Source organism: Parasteatoda tepidariorum, chromosome 4, assembly GCF_982258835.1.
Source record: "Parasteatoda tepidariorum strain Cologne lab strain chromosome 4, Ptep-v5.0, whole genome shotgun sequence".
NCBI lineage: Eukaryota > Metazoa > Arthropoda > Arachnida > Araneae > Theridiidae > Parasteatoda > Parasteatoda tepidariorum.
In genome coordinates, this window is record NC_141758.1 from 82,091,853 (window position 1) to 82,108,900 (window position 17,048).

At 30.5% G+C, this 17,048-nt stretch overlaps 1 protein-coding gene across 1 annotated transcript in view; it reads right to left on the minus strand.

Annotated features, from left to right (window-relative positions):
• LOC107439403 (uncharacterized) overlaps positions 1–13,640 on the minus strand; it is an 87,059-nt gene extending 73,419 nt beyond the window's left edge. Inside the window, exon 1 of the mRNA XM_087161476.1 lies at positions 13,543–13,640. The gene's annotated coding sequence lies outside the window, so the exon portion shown is untranslated. The remainder of the gene's footprint in view (positions 1–13,542) is intronic.
• Between the last annotated feature and the right edge of the window lie 3,408 nt (positions 13,641–17,048).

Consider the following 17,048-nt stretch of genomic DNA (forward strand, 5'->3'; position numbering starts at 1 on the left):
TTTAGAGATTTGAGCCTGCTCGTTTGCCTTTTGTGTAGCGATATCTTGTAATTCAGACGCCTTTTCAAAGGAAATTCTCTCTTCTATTAAAGTGGTTAATAAATTTTTTGTTAGCTCTTCATCGTACCCCTCAGACTCGACAATTAAGTCCTTTAGTTGGATGACTTTTAGATTGTCCCCTACGTCCAAACCCAATTCTTGTGCCAATCGTCGTAAGTCTTCTTTTCGACCTTTCGCAAGGTAAGCCATGATGTAGAATAGTTCGAAATTTTCGTAATAGTTGCAATGCCAGTAAAGTTTATATTTAAAATAACAGTTTGTAAAAGTTCGTGTTTTTTTTTATAGTGTCCTATAAATTCTAATATAAGTACCACTTATTTATTTTAAAATCAGTTAAAATACCTCAAATTAAATTTACCTTCACTTCCAATTTGATATTTGAAATTTAAATATGAAAACATGTAATAAATTCACATTTTCTGAAGAGTTTTAAAATTGCAAAAATGTTTAAAAAGTTGTATTTACCACATAAAATACTAAGTTCAATGATAGAAATAAAATTATATTTACTTAGAACGATGAATTAAATTCAATGAAGGAATATTATTTTTAACTGTAGTAACAACCTTCATTTTTATGCATGAATACTGATTCAAGATAATTTTTTATAAAATTATTCATTCTTAAACACAGAAAACACTACTATACGAAAATAAAACCAAAATAAAAGTTCTAATAATCTTCTTTAAAAGCTAAAAAAAAGATCGCAAAATAATAAATCTCTATTCTGAAGATTAAAAAAAATCATTAAAAGAAGCAATAGAGAACATGACTTGAAAACCAAATTATAATACTTTTACAGTTTTATGAAATTTATAACTTTTAAAACATACCATATTTATTTATTTTGTAAAAATTAAACAGTGTGTTAATGTGTAAAATATTTGTTCAAAAGAAATATAAAGTTCAATTTAATAGATGACACTAAATGTTTACATCATAACACGTATCTTTTTCTTATAATTATTAAATATAAGCACAAAATAAAGAACTGATTTCTTCTTTTAATACTTTTGAGAAATCAAAACATCCAATTTATTTCAATAAATGTTACGAGAGCTTAGTATTAATGACATCTTAAACCACCAAATTAAATAAAATAAAATAAAATAAAATACTCATTTCATAAACCTTCTACTGGGTTAACATTTTTTCAAAATAACAGTAATAAATAAGCTATTCTCATTTATTCATGAATTAAATAGTAATTTTAATCCAAAACTTCCTGGTTGGAATGAATATACTTCTTAAGAATTATTGCGTGGGCGATTGAAAGTGAAACTGAAACTTTCTAACTTTACGTCGCCATCTTTAATAAACATTCAATAAATATAAAAATGTTTTATGAAACTAAATATTTGCTTTTATCACTTTCAAGAAACAAAAAAAGAACAGTTGTTACTTTCTTAACTGAAACTATAGAATTCGGGGTGAATTCTTAAATACTTTTTATGATTAAAATAATGCACTTATATTCAGAAATACGTTAACAAATTTTAATCGTGTAAAAAGTAACTGTGCAATAACAACAAAATAAACTCGGATGAGCGTTTGCAATTTACTATCTTATTTTTTTTTTCAAAGTAATACACATATATTACAGAGCTTTGGATAAGCTCTTTAGGAAGTATAAAATATATATAATTCGAATAAGACATTAGTTCTTGATAATCATCAACATAAGTTCCGTTTTCGAAAACTTTGTATAAACTCTCTTTTAAGAAGAAAATTCAATGCTTAAATATTTAGAATGCAGTTTCTAAGCTTTTGCACAAATACACTTTAAACATAACACTAATATTTTCATAAAGTTTCAATAGTTTGAAAATAATTAACTTAATATTTTACTATAAAAGTATACTTATCAACGGATGCGGGACCCTGTACAGTATTTTTATTCAATCTTCAGGAAAACCAGTACCACTGGTACAGAACAAATCGTTTGTTTTCTTGCAGGAAAGGGATTTTCCGAAACAACTGATGAACGGGAAAGGGTTTCCCTGGTTTTCTACCTGAAAAAATTATTGAGCAAACGCTCAGACTATTTTCGAACAGAAGACGTTGGGCGCCAGTGTGGCCCTTGCTAGATCTCGGGGGGTTTAAAATAAGGGAAAAAGCTTAGTGCCAAATATTTTATTAATATACATATAGCACACGGACAAACAAATATAAATTTAATTAATTAAGAAAAGGAGAAATAAGTATAAGGTCCATTCAGTTCGAAGTCTGAGCATTCACTGGCTTGTATGTGGTGGCGCTGTTGTAGCTTAGCGATGTGGGTGCTACAATAACATATTTTCGATCGAAATGATCTTGCTTTCTTGAAAAAAAGAGGATCTTTCAAATTAGCTGGGAGTTAGGGCAAAATTATCGTCATTTACCTTGCTTTTCTATTTCATTATTATTAGTAATAATAACAATAATAAATAAATGACCCTGATGAATGAAGAGAAAAATTATTTATCATTTATTGAAGTGACCGGTATTTTTCATAAGTCGATAGATGAAAATAAAATAATTCAGTCAAAGTGTTAATATCAAATTAAATTTCCTATGTTTTCTTCCATCGGCTATGATTTAAATCCCTTCACTAATAACTCAGACTCAAGAGGCCTGTCTACAAAAATATGACATTATAACTATTTATATCCTTTCCCAAGATTTATAATCTTTCGATAAAATTATAAATTATCTGCAATGCTACAAATATTTAATAAGTAAAATCTTGATATTTATAATGTTTAATATAGATATTTATAATTAAATTAAGATCACGAAAACGAACTCATTTTGCATATAAGAATAGATTCAAAGAAAAATCGATTTTACTCGCCCAAAAAATAAGATTTTTCCGCACTATGACCCAATTTCACTGCATGATAACTCTCGGGAAAAACTGATTTCACACTTAAAACATAGTAATCCTATAAATGCGAAAGAGCATGATCTATTCGTTATTTATGTGAAAAATGGATATAAACCGAGCTTTTCCCTTTGGTCTTCGAAATTTCCGACGTTTTTTATCTCAATAAAAGTGTGTTTATGATCACTGTACACCTCATTAACTTGCTTATCTTTTGCGGAAACATTTAAATAAACCAATCGTTTTAATATGGCATCAAAGAGCTTATAAAAAATAGATATAACTTTAATAACTGATATAAATAACGCCTGTAATACCAAACTGAAATTTTCAAAAACTGAATTAACTGTTGAAATAATATCTCAAAGAGCAGGTTTTTTTTAACTAATAATAGTTATGCGTAATAATAGTTTTGCATTTTAATCAGTGAAATGTTAAAATGTTTCATAATAATACGTTGAAAATAGTAATGTAAACCAGAGAGCAATGACATACCACAATTACAATAATTTTAAAGTATATATATGATAAAAAAATGTTTGATAGAACGAAAAAATTTTTTTTAAATAACCTTAAATCGAAATCAAACGCGGGAAAGATAAAAAAATTCAATAAAAATACTCTTATGATGGAAATTTTAATTATTAATATAGTTTAGAATGGATATTGACACTGTAATCTATAGTTTTCTTTTTTTTTATTTGTTTTAAACCGCAAATATATATATATATATATATATATATATATATATATATATATATATATATATATATATATATATATATATATATATATATATATATATATATATATATATATATACACTTAATCTGAATGTTTGTAAAACACCATAAATAGTCAACATGTGACATTCGGAATGTAGTTTTTTTCACTGAATCGTATAAAACCACCAAAGAAGTTTTCCCGCGCTTTTTCAGTTGTAAAAAAAAATGGGAATCCTCCACCAGTGGTATTTCTATTATCCCGAACTGCGGTGGTGTAAAAGATAGCAACTGGAATAACAGAGGGAGAATAAAACTCTCCGGGATGTTTAACACCCATCACTTGACTTGTTTCAGGGATTAGCGGTGCCCTTTCTTGAATTCTTCCCCCAGACTCAGAAACAGCCCACCAGAGGATCTAGATTTCTTATTTTTGCGCCCTCGTGGCAGCGTTAAAAAGGTTGAGAACCTATGTACTAAGCGAACAATTTGTGCGTGTTATTTTTAAGTAAGCAATGTGTTGTCATTTCCAGGGAAGGATTGCTATGGAGTCTTTTTCTTTTTAATACCGCTAGATGGCGTACTTTTCAAATTTGTATGCTTGTTTGCTCTTTGTTAATAAACTTTTACTTTCTGTCTGAATCTCGATCTCCACGGACTACAGTTGGTAGAAGAGCGTGGTTTTGAGAATTATGGCGCAGTAAAAAGTTTCACTAAGTTTCGTCGTGATTTACATCGTTTAGATTCCAAAATGAATAGGGATCTGCCGAGTATTTCACTGCTTAACAGTGACATCTTCTATCAGTGGCGTATTAAAGATAAGGCTTTGCTAACACACAAGAAAATTGCAAATGTCCTTTCTGAAGAGGCCCCCGTTGATCCAAAATTGCGGTAACAATGATGACGCTGTAGCGTACATTCAACTTTCTGACGACCAAAGTCTCCAGTTCGCCAACGATGCAAAAATTCTACTGGAAAAAATTCAAAGCACATTTACTGGTAAAACCGAAAATAGCAAAATCGATGCAATTAAGGAACTAAAAAATCTTGAAATGAAAGAAAATGAAAATGTTTCAGACTATATTGCAAGATCACGTGGACTTCAAACGAAGTGTTCGTCACTGGGACTGGAAATTTCAGAAAGATAATTTGTTTTTTATACTGTTAGAGATTTTGAAAAATCATATAAATCCTGAAAACCAAACGTGAAAAGTAAATGGTTGGAATTTTAGAAATACTGAGAGATGAAGAAAAAAGCGTATCAAAATTAAAAAATGATATTCCTAGAAGAACAGAAGATTTTGAAGTAAAACATAAATATGAAAATAGAAGCGCGAAGAAATGTTTCATCTGTCATAAAACATATTACCGAATTAAAGACTGCTATTTCCGAAACAACAACGAAGGAAGTCAAAACCCAACATCTCAAGAAATATGAACATTTTCGAACTATAAATCAGGCTTGAACAAAACGAAAAACAATAACGTTTTTTGTGCATTTGAAAATCAAGATAAACATTGTAGTGAAAATTTCGCACTTTCCGCTGAATTAGAACAACATCACGTAAATTCTAGTTCTACAGGTAAAAACAAAATTACTTTCATTCTGGATTCTGGTGCTACTTCACGCATAGCAAAAGATTTAAACTTTTTTGAAAACATAAGTCATGTTAATTTAAAAATACAATTAGCAGGTAAGAAGTCAAATTTAATTTCTAAAGGTATTGGTACTTTAAAAGCTACTACAACAGCTGATAATTACAGAAAAAATCTATCAATGTATATATGATGTTATATATGAACCAGATTTACGAAACAATTTAATTTCAATATCTAAATTAATTGGAAAATGTTATAAAATTGAATCTAATGGTAATGATATTTTGATTTTAAGTATTGACAATCGCATTGTTTTAAAAGCTGTAAAGTAAACAATAGTTTTGAAATTTTAATGGAACCGTGTAATAACATTTCACCTAATTTGTTTGATTATAATGATGTAAATAATTCTGAGTTAGAATGTAATGAAGTAAGTAATTTAGATACTTATAATATTTGGCATAAGATACTTTGCTATTTAAATCCACAATGGTTAAAATGCAAAATGTCCTTGGCATAAATTTTAAAGATTTTGAAGTTTACTATTGTGAATCTTGTGACATATGTAAAGTAACCCATAAGAGTCATCCAACAATTAATATTGCACAAAGTAATTCAATATTAGAGTTCATTCATACGGACCTAGTAGGCCCACTAAATTCTGATTCATTACGGAATTCAAGATATTTTTTAGTTCTTGAGGATGATTTTTCTGGGATGTACTTTTCTTATTTTTTGAAGCATAAAAATAAAGTATTTGAAATTTCTTGTATGTTCAAAGAAAGGTATGAAAATGAAATGAGAAAGAAAATCAAAAGGTTCAGAACAGATAAATGTTTAGAATTTGTTAATAACAAGATTGATAGTTTTCTAGAAAAATGCGGCATCATACATGAAAGTACAGTACCGTATAATCCTTCGTCTAATGGACGTACTGAGCGAGCCATAAGAGTATTAGTAGAAAGGGCTAGGACATTATTGTATGAAAGTCAGTTCCCATTAAACTTTTGGGCTGATGCGATAAATTTTAGATCTCACATTTCGAATCTTACACCGCGTAAAAATAAAGGAACCTAATGGTCAGGAAAGGAACCTAAACAATTTAGTATTGGGATGCGTGTTTTATTTTCATATGCCTAATCAATTCCGAAATATATTTGATATTCCGGGAAAACGTGGGGAGTAAAAGAGTTTTGAAATATTTGAACTGTTCCAAAGATAGGGTCATGTTTTACAGAAAAGAATTTTTTATTTTTATTTTTTAATTATAGTGCGGATGCTAGTTGGAGCAACGCAGAAGGAGGAAAATCTTTTTCTGGTTGTGTAATTATGATAGGTAATTCTCTTATAACATGGAAAAGTAGAAAACAAAGATGTGTTGGACTATCAACATGTGAAGCTGAATTATTTGCTGCAGCTGACACAGCTCGAGATCTTTTTCGGTTAATAAATATGTTAAATGAGATTAACTGCAGAAAATTTATTAATGCTCATGTTACTATATTTTCTGATAGCTAAGCAGCTATAGACTGGTTGAATAATGGTAAATCTTCTAACAAAACCAGGCATGTAAATCTTAAATTTCATTTTTTGCGAGATACTGGTATGATTAAAGATAAAATATTAAAAACCGTTTATAACAATACTAATAATATTTCTGATTTTTTAACTAAAGCTGTAACTTTTGAGAAGTTAATTTTCTCTTTGGAAAAAATAAGTTTAATTTGAAATTTGTATTAAGAGAATTAATAATTTTATTTATATTGTTATAGGTGTTAAAAAGTAAAATCCTTCTCGCAGGGGAAGATTGTTGTCCTTTCCAGGGAAGAATTGCTATAAAGTCTTCCTCTTTTTAATACCGGCGTTCTTTAGACGCCTTAGAAGGCGTTCTTTTTAAATTTGCATGTATTAGTCTGCTCTTTGTTAATAAACCTTTACTTTCTGTCTGAGTCTCCACGGATACAATGAACATTCGAAATAGAGATAAATAAAATACATTTTTGAGTTCTCGTATCAATAACAGAAAAGTGAAAAACAAACATTTCACTTACAATTTTGCACTGAAATGTTATGTTGCAAGCATGTAGGCGACCAACGACTAAGTTATCTTAATCCCTAAAAGAAAAATTCCTCGGAAATTTTGCTGTATACTTCAGAATAATGCATCTTTATTTTTGTTAATCACGGCAGCCTATTATCCATCTTATAGCCAATTATTGAGATCAACATTCAGTGTTATCAGTAAAGCCATTTCATTGTGTTTAAAAACATTTTGTAGTTAATTATTTTGCTTGAGATTTAATGTTAGTTGAAATGTTACGCTGAATGAAACTGACACATTTTATAAGAATAAAAAGATTTATAGGATTTTTTTGTAACCGAAAATTTTTCCTTTCGCTGCTTGAAATTCCCTCAAAACCTCGTTCGCATGATAAGGCATTTTTTTTAAACCTGCATTTAAGTAATAATTACAAACATGAATAAAAAAAAATTTTTCTTATAAGTTGAGATTAGACAGTTAACACCTAAGTGGTGGCCACCACTTTGGTCTATTGACCACCACCTTAATCAAAAAATTTTGCTTAAATTGTAGCACAAAATAATATTTAAATTGATAATAATTAATGCCATTAAAGCAGTAAATAAAAAAAATGCATTCAATGAGATATTATTTGCTCAACTTTGTTTGGAAAATGATGATCGTTTACTACCTCACTCAGAAGTCTGTTGGTTTTCTAAAAGTGCTTACTTAAATCGATTTTAAGCTGCCTTTAATTCAGCGTTGGAATTTTTGTAAAGTAAAAACAATGATTTGCGACACAATTTAATAACTCATAAAACAACATAGCCTATATAGCTGGTTTATTTATCAAAATTGAAAAACTACTAAATTCAAAACTAATTTATTGCCACAAGGTGACCAATTAAATTTGACCAATTACACGTATAAGAATTTAACATAATAAGGTAATTTCAAGGTAAAAACTTAATTAGAAATTCTAATTTTCTTTCAGGATTTTATGTGATTATGAATAAAACTTTTTATACATTACTATTTCAAGCATACATACTTGTGAAATATTTTTCTAAGAAATAAATTAATTTCATGGGTCATGATAGCAGTAAGGAACAGTTAAATCACCCAATAGTGGAAGACAAAGCAAAGTCAACAATCCAAAAATAATAGACAATGATAGGGGAGATAAGGGGGATACGATTTGAGGCCAGCTAACTTTTCATGTGCAGCCCGCGAGAGCCCCTGGATATAATTAAAAAAAATTATTATAATTTTTTTAGAAAAAAAAATTACTCCTCTAGAAAAATGACATAACATTAGGGTCCTCGCCGGCCGAAGACTGCCCGTGTAGTAAATGGTGACTGATGCACGTTAAATCTGTCGAGTCTCAAAGTCCTCCATGTTCCCACAACAAATCAATACCTCTGGGGGTACTGATCCAGGAGTTTCCTTGTCTTCTGGATTGGTTCAAAATTACAAGGCTACGGAGTTGAACGTAAGTAGTCGTAAACCCATGAAATTGGGTCGACTGTTCAACGACGGTTATAAAATAAAATAACATTAGGGTGAGTAATACAAAGGAAGATCCGACTAATAATTCAAACTTTCTCTAATAAAAATCAGTACTCCTATACAGTACCGTCTTTACGCATGGGCACACCCGGGCAGTGCCCAGGGGCCCCAGGCACTCGGGGGGCCCTTGAGAATCTTACTTTTTATAAATTGTATAAAAAAAAGCAACTAAGAATAAACAACTTTGCATTATACAATTTTTAAAATAAATCCCAAATAGTAACCTAAAAATTAACCTTTAATGTAAACCTAAAAAGGTTGGTTATGCGGCTTACGTGTAAATCTTCTAACCTTAAAACGAGATCTGTGACAATCTGCTCTATTCTACGCACATTACCCTAGTCCAAAACCTTGGAAAACAACCTTCTATATAAAAACCTTAAATCGAGGTTGACTTAGAGTTTTCAAGCGTGAAAAAAATCCTTTAGTAAAGCTAGTCTCAAGGGGAAAATACTCTTAAACCTAGGTAATTATAAGGTTTCTTCTCACAAAGTCTTGCATGCTCAGCTAAAATCCACCTTGTCATGAAATTTTAATGAGCAATGCAGTTTGATCCTATCGTTAGTGTGACGTCAGCTAAACCGTCATTATGGACCTAAGTGACCATTTTACTTAAGTGACAACACTTATTTAGAAAAAAAGTCACACTTTAGAAAACACTTATTTAAAAAATAATTTGTAATCCTTTTAGGATGAAAGGTTTAAAAACTGCAATATTTTTGCCTTATTAAAAAAACGTTTTTAGTACAAACACTTTCGTTCGACAATAAGAAGAAAATTCTGACAGAAGGTAGCCGTAAGGTTGCATGCTTTCTGGGATATATGCTAGAGTAAAAAGTGCGAATTTTTTTCCTAAGAATAGTGATTCATTACCATGCAAACACCAATAGTTTGAATATTTTATCACTAGGAAAAATAAAAAGTCAGCCGAAATCTATTTTTTTTCGTTAAAATGAAGTTTTTAGGAGCTTAACTCCCTAAGTGATAATGCCTCTGAATATGCTTGAGATCACCGAAGTCAGCATCACTGGCTACGGTCAGTGTGAGGGTGGTTAACCACTTGGATCAGTCTGCGTAGGGACCGAGGATGTGCGGTATGGGTCCTCGTTAAACTGTTCTACCGTAAAGTGCTCGACTTCGCGTACAGGTCATTGGGCTACCGAAGCGGGAGTGCCATCCCCTCATCAGAGGATCAAAATTGCGATGGCATGTCTACGGATCATCCTCAGGGTTGTTTCCCAGACCGTCGCCAATAGCCCGTTGTGCAGCTCCAGTGTGACGTAAATGAACTACAACAACAACTAAATATGCTTGACAACCACCAACTCTGTTTAGTATTTACAGGTAATTAAAGTAATAATTGAAAGTGTTTCGAATCATACGACAGCAACTTTTAAACTGGTTACGTCTGATATGCATTGAAAGATGTTTAAATATTAATGTTATAATAACTGACTTTTTAATAGTTTGACGAAACAATTCATACCTTTTAATTTTTTTTAATTGCTATACCCTAGCCGCGATGGCTCAAGGGATAGAGCGTTCGCCTTCCAATGAGGTGAACCGGGTTCGAATTCAATGATGGCTGGTCGATACGAATCTGCATCCGGCTTGCACGGACCACAGTGCTGACGTGAAATATCCTCAATGGCAGACGAATCATGGGTTAGAGTCCCTTTGCCGTCAGACTAACAGTGGGAGGCACTCGTGGTCTTCATCTCCATGTAATGTAAATGCGGGTTAGTTCCACTGAAAAAGTACTCCACGAATGCAAAATTTCTCCCGATGCTTGATACAAGAGATCCTTTGTTTTCTATATTGAGTTCAAAAGTAAAAGGCTACAGAGTTGAACATTAGAAGTCGTAAACCTGAAAATTGGATCGGCTGTTCAATGACGGTTATATTTTATTTTATTTTATAACCGTCGTTGAACAGCCGACCCAATTTCATGGGTTTACGACTACTTACGTTCAATTCCGTAGCCTTGTAATTTTGAACCAATCCAGAAGACAAGGAAACTCCTGGATCAGTACCCCCAGAGGTATTGATTTGTTGTGGGAACATGGAGGACTTTGTGACTCGACAGACTTAACGTGCATCAGTCACCATTTACTACACGGGGAGTCTTCGGCTGGCGAGGATCGAACCCACGACCTCTTGGATATGGGCCCAGCGCCCATATTCATCTGGTAACAATTCCGACCAGGCTATCCCGGCCCCCAATGACGGTTATAATAAAAAATGAAAAAATTGTTTAACCCTTGGTCGGGATAGCTTGATTGGTAGGGCACTGGGCCCATGTTCGTGTGTTCGATCTCCGGCGGCCGAAAACTCCCCGTGTAGTAAATGGTGACTAATGCACGTTAAGTCTGTCGAGTCACAAAGTCCTCCATGTTCCCATAACAAGTCATACCTCTGGGGGTACTGATCCAGGAGTTTCCTTGTCTTCTGGATTGGTTCAAAATTACAAGGCTGCGGAATTGAACATTGGTTGACGTAAACCCAAAAATTGGGTCGGCTGTTCAGCGACGGTTACAATATAAAATACAAAAAAAAAAAAAAAAAATTATACCCCTATGCTTTTTAATTTACTTATTTTAATTAGCTTCTTCGTTTTGAAAATTACTTACTATTTGAGGATTGCAATTTGTTAGCATCTCATTTTTTTAGGAAAAATTATGCCTAGTTTAAAAATGCTTTATTTTATGTGCATTGAGTTATTGGGGCTATAAAAATGTGTTTAACTTTGTTAAAATTATTGCATATCTTAAAAATGCTTAATTTTATGCATGTGAAGTTTTTTAGTTCTATTTTAAACAGTATGAAATGTAATAGGGACCCAAAACATTTCGTTGCCCGGGGGCCCTGCTTGCCATTAAGACGGCCCTGCTCCTATAATAAAGAGACTCATTAAATCAACAACTAAATGATTTTGCGGATCAGTGAACAAATGACCGAATCAATCAGAAAACAATGAAAAATGAATGGATCACGGATTAATCTTTGAAAGAGAAAAGGAATGAGTCATTAAATCAATAAATGAAAGAAAATCGGATTGATGATATGATAAATAAAATAACACAAAACCTACCATTTATTGATTTACAAAATAATTTATAGGCTTCTTTAATCTCTGATTATTTATTAACTTTAACAATTGACTGTAGATTCATTTAACTGCTTATTTATCTACGAGATAATCAGCATATTAAAAGCATATATATTAAGGGCAGTCATCATAAAGCACCCTCTTCAAAATTGACAATTTTTAGCAATCTAATGCTTCTGTAGGTAAGACTATTAAAGAAGTAAATAATTTTTATTAAAAAAAATCAACAATTTGGTTTTAACAAGCATAGCTGTAAAAGTATTACAGATAGTAGTAGTTTTAACTTATGAGTAATATTATGGATTAGGAGAGGTCAAAAAATATAACTTAAAAGGTTGTAGTGGTAAGTAGGAAAATATTTGGAATTAATTTACTAACACCAATAGTATTATTAAATGCTAGAAAATATTAACTAATTTATGAATTATGTGAGGTTAAATGTAGATAATTTTTATTTTAAAAATCAACAATTTAATTTTAACAAGCATAGCTGTAAAAATATTACAGATAGTAGTAGTTTTAACTTATGTGTAATATTAGGAATTATGTGAGGTTAAAAAATATAACTTAAGAGGTTGTAGTTATATTTAGAGGTTGTAGTTATAGTAGTAGAGGTTGCAGTAAGTGGGAAAATATTTGGAATTAATTTACTAAAACCAATAGTATTATGAAATGCTGGAAAATATTAACTAATTTATGAATTATGTGACGTTAAATTATGTGAGGCTTATGTGAGGATAAATGTAGATAATTTTTATTAAAAAAATCAACAATTCGATTTTAACAAGCATAGCTGTAAAAATATTACAGATAGTAGTAGTTTTAACTTATGCTTAATATTATGAATTATGTGAGGTTGAAAAAAATGTAACTTAAGAGGTTGTAGCGGTAAGCAGTAAAACATTTGGAATTAATTTACTAACACCAATTGTATTATAAAATGCTAGAAAATATTAACTAATTTTATTTTAACATTTTAAACTAGACATGAATAATGTACATCCTGTTTCAGCATTACTGGTGACTCGCACTGATCAAAACGCTGAGGTAAAATATCATCATAGGTAGACGAATCATGGATGAGAATTTATTTGATGCTGATATGCAACATTAATTTTTTTAAAAAAAACAACAATTGCTTATTTTTTAATATTTAATTGCAAAATATTTTTTGTCTCAATAAACAGTGTCGGTTTTATAAGATGGAATAAATGTTCAGTCTTAAAATGTATTTTGTCAAACAATGATGCGCATCTTTGAAAAAAGAAGAAAAAATGTCAAAACTTTTTTTTTGTTAATTTATTTATTTAAAAGATTTTTTTCTTCCTAAATTTAATTAAAAATTCCTAAATTTTATTAAAAATTACATTATCTGATTGAAATTATCGCCTCGCGCAATAAAATATTAAAAGCAGATGTAACTTGTCTCCCGAAATCATGACGGTAAATTGCATCATAAAGAGCATGTTTTTTTTCTTCCCATTTCTATTGAAAACACCATTCATTAACTTATATTAAACGATAAATAAAATATGAGTGTTTAATACATAATTCAGAAAATACTTAATAAATAAAATACACATTAGGAAGACTCACTTACCCTTGTTTTGTAGAAACGTTTTAAGACAACAAAACCCCCTAATGTTCATCATCATAAGAGGAAGTTCGTGTCCGTACCATGGACCCCAAAATCCTAAAGGCGCAACCCCCGAAGAGAGCAGCGAATCCCCACCCTCGAAAAAAGGTTTCGACCCTCCCCCTAGTAAGTGACGTTGTGTATTGATAGTTATAAGAAAGTGACCAATGGCTTTTGTTTATCCTTTTAATCCTTCTCTTGGGGATTGTGACCTCTCTCACAGATTTGTTTCTGAAAGGGAATGGAACTCTTTTTTCATTTTGACAATTATATAGTTTGAAATAAATATCTATTTATTTTAATCTTTGATTTTCTTCAAGAATTTAATATGGAGTATTTGTTTTAAACTTGTTTGCATTATTGTATTTATTATAAGAGAATCGGTTCACTTATAACTATATTTACTAACAGTTTGCGAAAAAAAGAAATATTCTTTAAATAAATAAAGATAAATAAATAAAAACATCAGATTACAAATCAAATACATCTTTATTTATTACCTTTTCTGAAAATCATACTTTGAATGTTTTTTTTTTTTTTAAAAAAATAAGTGTAATTAATTCAGTTAGAAATATCATCACTAGATTATAAAACTTTAGAAATTATATATAGTAGAACCCGTTTAAGAAGTTTTTCAAGGGAGTGGAAAGAAACGACTTATTAAACGGGAAAACTTATTAAACGGTGAAACTTAAAAACACATTAATAAAAAACTAAAAAATTTGAAATTGTGTAACTTATATTAAATTCTCAGCCTAATGAAATAAATATTGAATTTTAATATTCATTTAGAAAAAAAATTGCTAATAAATAAAAACAAAGTAACCTACTTTATTTTTTGTTTCATACAATGTAATATACGTTGTTACAATAATTGACTAGATTTCTGTGAGAAAAAATCGTGTAAAGTGGTTTGTTTTTGTCTTTTCTCACCTACCTTTAAGTGAAAATTGTCCAACTGCTGTAAAAATTTAAACATTTCCGGGGGTACATTTTCAACAGTGTAAATAAATTTCCTAAAAGTATCCAGCCCTTTCCTGGCATCAGAAAAGCTAGGTGGTTTAGCAATATCTTCTTCAGTTTCACTGAATTCTTCTGTATCATTTGTAACATCACAAATATCCTCTAATGTCAGCATATCACAAGGTAAAATTTCGTCGTCAACGGATACATATTCTTCAAACGATGCTGTGAAATTAAGTTTATTTTTGAATGACTTCCAATCATTAACAAAATTTACGTTTGTTTCTTCGTCTTCATCTGATATTTCATATTCAGCTTCTAAGAGATATTCTTCAGTTGTATCTCCGTCAGAGAATCCAGCTTTCCGAAAACAGTTAGCAATGGCAGATGGTGTTATTAATTCCCATGCTGATACAATTAACTCAATCGCTTCTAACATATTGACTTTTTTTAGCTCTCCAGTATTTTCAAGTCCTTCCAGCATCCGTTTCACAAGTCGCATTTTATAATGCTGCTTAAATACCTTAATAACTCCCTGATCCATTGGTTGTAGAACAGAAGTAGAATTTGGTGGTAAGAACTGCAACTTGATGTTAGTGTACTTATTCTCCTTGGAATGAGCAGCGCAGTTGTCTACGAAGATTATGATGTTTCGTTTTTCTTTTCGCATCTTACTGTCTAATTTTTTCAAATACGTTTCAAAAATTTTAATTGTCATCCAGGATTTTTGATTACTGTCATAATCACAAGGCAGTGACTTAACATTTCGAAAGCATCTTGGTTTTTTCGATTTACCGATAACTAAAATCGGTAATTTTTCTATACCATTCATACTGGCCCCAACTAAAATTGTCAAACGTTCTTTACTGTTTTTTCCGCCATGACAGGGTTCACCTTTAAAGGCAAAAGTTTTATCTGGTAAAAGATTGAAAAACAGTCCACATTCATCCATGTTAAAAATGTTCTTTGGTTGATACCCTGAAATAATTTCAGGTAATTTAGCTTTCCATTCTTCAGCTTCTTGTAAATCAACGCTGTTACAATCTCCTTTAATTGTTTTATAAACTAGACCAGCTCTTTTTTTCATCCGATCAATCCATCCATTGGAAGGCGTAAAATCAACATTCAATTTCTCCGCAATCTCTAATGCTTTTCCTCTAAGAAGAGTTCCGTTGACAGGTATGTTGGCGGATCTTGCTTGTTTAAACCATATCATCAGTTTCTCTTCAATATTTTCGTATTTTCCTTTCTTCACTTTTTTTACTTTCTGGGATGCACCGGAACAAGAAGAGTTTAAGATGATGTCTTTCTTAGCAATAATGCCATTTAACGTAGTAACAGGAAGATCTAAATTTTTTGCTATTTGAACTCGTGTTAATTGAGGATAGCTGTCAACAGCTTTTAAAATTTTTACTTTGTCATCAATAGATAGAGCTTTACGCTTAATGCCTTTACAGGACATTTTCCACAAAAATCAAACTTTTTACGATGATTTTTAAGATAACATAAGCGCCTACACTAAGAAAATTTTCAACGAAATGCTGCTAAATGTTTAGATGTATCTTTCTCTTCAGTTATTGAATGGGTGTGGACAGCAGTGAAGTTCGTGAGTCACCAGGCTATTCATTTAAGGTGGACACAATGACAAAGCTATTTCCTACATTCTTATCAGTTTCATAGTTCATCTAAAGGTTCACATTCCTTTGCTCACACCTGTTCCTGATAAGTCACCTTTCTTTGTAACAAAGGAGTGATGAAGGTCAGTGGTCAGTACCCATAAGTAAGGGCAAGTTAAAACTAAATAAGACATTTTAAATAAAATTTTAAAAAATTGAAATTAGGAGTGGAAACTTCTTAAACGGGAAAAAAACTTCTTATAAAAGTAAATTTAACATTATGGTAATTGGTTTTTTTTAAAAATAACTTCTTACGCGGGAAAACTTCTTAAAAGGGAACTTTTTAAGCGGGTTCCACGTACATATATTATAGAGAGCTTTCAGATTTAACGAACTAATAATTAATGCGTGTTATTTAATTTGACAAAATTTTGAAACTTTCCATTTTTATTTATTTTATTATTTATAAAAGTTTTATTATACTTATGATTAATTTGTTACTTTCTTATTATTTATAATTATTTAATTTTATATTTGCAATTGATAAAATACGTACCTTTATACTACTAAAAATCTTTTAGTTTCAAAGGTACAATAAGTATCAAAATAACGTACAATAAATAAACTTTAATAAATAGGTAGAATACATGAAATTAACTTTAAACTAGCATTTTTTAAATAATTGGTAGTTTAAATATTGTTAAAAAAAATTGCATTGCAATTAAAAAAAATTGCTTTTTCAATTTTTTTTCTTTGCTTTTTGGTTATGACATTTTTTTTTTCGGAATTGCAAACTTATACATTTTAAAAACAAAATTGTACGCTAGTTTTTCAACAAAAAAAAACATTTTCTTCTCTTTTATAATATTCTTTGTACTAAATTACAATTCG